Raw genomic sequence first — 3,730 nt, 5'->3', positions numbered from 1 at the left:
ACAATGTGAACATAAGGGCCGATGCATCATGTGAGCAGGTGCACAATACTGTCTGTCCTCCCGAGATTACGCCGGTCTTTTATTTTGACAGGCAATGTCATACACTTCCGGCTACATGCAATGACTGCTGACTGTACTTTGACCTTGTTCTTAGAATGTGTTTTCGTGGAAAATACCATTGAGTTGTCTTGTGTATGAAATGTGCTATATAAATAAAACGGTCTTGCCTAATCTTTTTAGATTATAATGCATTAATGCATAACTCTAAAACACTATTCTAGTAAACATTCTACAATTCCGAAAATGTGAGTGTCTAAAATTTCTGCGCGCCGATTTGGAAAAGTATAATGGAAATTGGAATCAAAGGTCCTAATTACCGGCTATTACAACTGCCAGTCACGATATCATCTCTACATCAAAAGAAAAATGTAAAATAACACAACCCTAACCCTCATAACGGATTCGAACTGTTGAACAGTCGCAATTGTCAACAAAACAAATACTTCTTATCAAGGTCTTTTTTTGTTGTTCTTGTTTATGTTAGATTGCAATGCCTTGAGGTCAGATCAGGTAAACTCGAGTGAGCGATTTTCTACTTTCTGGCAGTCTTGAATGCAGCATTCAAAGCCTGTCATACTGCAAACAACTTCAGTGCAAAAACCTACTGATCTCCAAAAGACTTCAACACTTTTCAAAGTCAGAAATTTCCTCTGCTGAATATTTTTGCTTCCACTGTTTAGACAACTAACAACATGTAAGCGATTCCAAACAATATCAATGGCTGGTAATTTCACCAACAGGAGAATATCACAACTATACAGTCCACCGAGACCAAAAAAACACTAATGCCTTGTTTCTGAATGAGGTGCATGATTTTCTATCCAACAAGAAACTTTACTTCACGCAAGTGGGCCAACCTCAATATGTTCAATTGCTGTCTTGCTGAGGTGGGCTTGTGTGGTATGATAATGGAAGGGTTACAATGCAGGTCAAAGTGGCTTTGAGTGGGGAATGTTACAAAGACCAGCAAGGATTACAGGACTGAAAAGGTGAGATGACAGACAAAACACACACCTGCAAACCCTCCCACAACGGGGAAACATCCGTTAAGGATTGGAAAAGATGATGATGCTTGGCTTCCTGTAAAAAAAGACACTATTTCTAATTCTCTTGGTTTTAGGTTTAATTTGATTGTAAACTTCAACTGGAAGATTGATGCCTGTTTTTTGATCTGACAAACTGCTGCCTCTTGTAAAGTGAGCTGGGCTGAGATGAGTTCACTTCCCACTTGCAGCACTATCTAAAATTTTGGCTTACAAGTCAAAGCAAAAAAAAAAAAAAAAAATCAGCCCACGGTCACAGCACAAAAAGAAATGTCAGGTCACTCATATATCATGCATCATGAAACCCAACAAAAGTCCAATTTGGTCATAATATTTGCAGATGCATTAAAAATAGCAAAAACTTTTTCTTGTTTTAGAAAACTGTCAAGTGATTAATTTTCACAAAATCACAAAAAATTCCATGATTAATTGTGATTAATCACATTTTTCAACTACTATTTTTTGCAAAGCGTATAACATATATTTACTTGAATAATATCTTGGAATTGATACAAAACAACCAAATATGAAGTATATTTAATTTAAAGACTGTTCTAATAGCTTTCTTGGATTCTTGAATACGATCTAAATGGAGACATCTTTACAGACATTTATTTTTGAAACATTTCTCAAAACTGCCCACAAGCGCCACACTCCAGCATTGTTGGTTTGCAAGGCCCAGTGGTAACTTAAACAGTGTTTTGTTCTGAGATGTGCTAAAGACAGCTAATATGGCACAATATTTGCAAAGCATGCAAATGATTTTTGAAGTAAATCAAACTTAGTTCACGGAGTTAAAATATTTAACTGAGTAAACATTTTTGGGATTAATCACCTGAATTAACGCTTTAATTTTGACAGCCCTCGTTTTTTGGTATAAAATGAGCAAATTTTATAAACCTTCAACATGGTTGAAAAAAAACAAATCCATCTAAACTGTACTGGGCATCTGCCGAATTTGCGGATCCCGCATGCTAAAGAAGGCGGTGGTAATGCACCAAAATTATTTGCCAATCATCCAAAAAATTTGAAAAATAAATGATTTTTTCCCTGTGACTGGCTGGCAACCAATAGAGGGTGTACCCCGCCTACTGCTCCAGCACTCGGAATCCCCTGATTATGATTCAAATAAGGGATGCCACTCGGATTTTCCAGGACTTCTGCCATGATACTATTGCGCACAAAGCTGCAAATGCCCCGATACGCCCAATTGTACCTCTGCAAAGTCTAGCAAAACACCAAAGCAAAGAAAACTACAGACCACACTTTGCAGTAGACTAGGGTCCGATTCCGGAATGGGAATTTTGGGTGCGAGTCCAAGCGCTACTGTTCTTGGTATCGGTTTTGGTAAAATGAATTTCTCCCAAAATTACAACTTACACTCCGCAGCGACATATAGTCTGAAAAATACGGTAATTTTCCAATTAATGAATCCAAACAAATAGTAAGCCTAGCTCTAACGTTAAGTCAAATACAGCTATGAAACAACAAATAATGCAAAATGTGTCACATTTATGAAAAATGACTGAAAGAATATTTTTTTCAAATTATGTTTGAGGCGACTTAGCAAAACTTGAAACATGTTGACCCATTTTGTCAGAGCAATAGAATGCAGATATTGGGCACACCTGCACACACCTTCACTATCTCTCCCTCACACAAACACACGCACACAAAACTTCCTTCATCAGTTAGTCATTACAGGCAAACCTAAGCATGACTAAACATACAAGTCAGTTGATATAAGAGGGCAAAGGCCCAGCAGTAATGGTGTGTCTCACCTTTGGCACCAGCAGCTTCTCTTGTGTCCCGCCTGTGTCGTCAGCCTGTTCTGACTCCCCGTGGCAGGTGCCAAATATTCCACGAGGTAAACGGGCAGCAAAGGGGAGCTTTATCCTGATTTTTTTTTCTTAAACTCGCTCCTATTCTCTTCTCTCAGGATCTTGCTGGGATTTTATCAGCAGCATAGTATATGCCTTTGTGCGTATGAGTCGACACAACTCCAAGGCTCCCGGATTTCCCGGAGTCCTGTTGTGGGAGAGCAAGTGTGGTTTCGCTTCTCTCTGTCCTTCCTCTTGGAGAGAGGAGGGGGTGGGACGCCACACCGGAGCAGATTCCAGCTCTTTCTCTCTTTCCTCCACCTTTCCTTTTTTGTTGCTCCCATTCAAAGTTCCATTCCCACTGTCCTAACTTGAAACACACCTTGACGATCGAAGAGTTCCCCAAAAACAATGGAGGGATTTTTTTTTCACTGGAAAAATATTGACATAGCGCTTGATAGGCCTAATAACAAATTTAAAATGCTAATTTGCATGCCTGGCCAATAGTCGTCAATGGCAGTAATGGTAGTTAAAAAGGTTTTTCCTATTTTAAACCAGTTCCTGTTCCAAAGTGCTTTACTCTCTCTGTGAAATATTTTCTTCAAAATATAAGAACATTTTAGAGCCCCTATTTCTTGTCTCATTGAATTTGATATGAATGATATAAACGGATTGAAAAGGAGACCCTACGTCATCTGTAATCTATTTATTTGATTCTATACTTCAAGTTCTAAAATGGAGATTTTGGATATTCAGATATAGATATGGTGATCAGTAAACGACTGCCTTATTAATTCAAGATATGGG

At 38.4% G+C, this 3,730-nt stretch overlaps 1 protein-coding gene across 1 annotated transcript in view; it reads right to left on the bottom strand.

The window, feature by feature from the left end:
- The window catches only part of sema3b (sema domain, immunoglobulin domain (Ig), short basic domain, secreted, (semaphorin) 3B), a 60,398-nt gene extending 57,231 nt beyond the window's left edge, over nt 1-3,167 (bottom strand). The window contains exon 1 of the mRNA XM_088289603.1: nt 2,885-3,167. The gene's annotated coding sequence lies outside the window, so the exon portion shown is untranslated. The remainder of the gene's footprint in view (nt 1-2,884) is intronic.
- Between the last annotated feature and the right edge of the window lie 563 nt (nt 3,168-3,730).

This window comes from Idiotropiscis lumnitzeri, chromosome 3, assembly GCF_059441095.1.
Source record: "Idiotropiscis lumnitzeri isolate Australia: NSW breed Sydney's pygmy pipehorse chromosome 3, RoL_Ilum_1.0, whole genome shotgun sequence".
Taxonomy (NCBI): domain Eukaryota; kingdom Metazoa; phylum Chordata; class Actinopteri; order Syngnathiformes; family Syngnathidae; genus Idiotropiscis; species Idiotropiscis lumnitzeri.
Note: the sequence above shows the minus strand (reverse complement) of the source record. Positions and strands in the feature narration are given on the sequence as shown.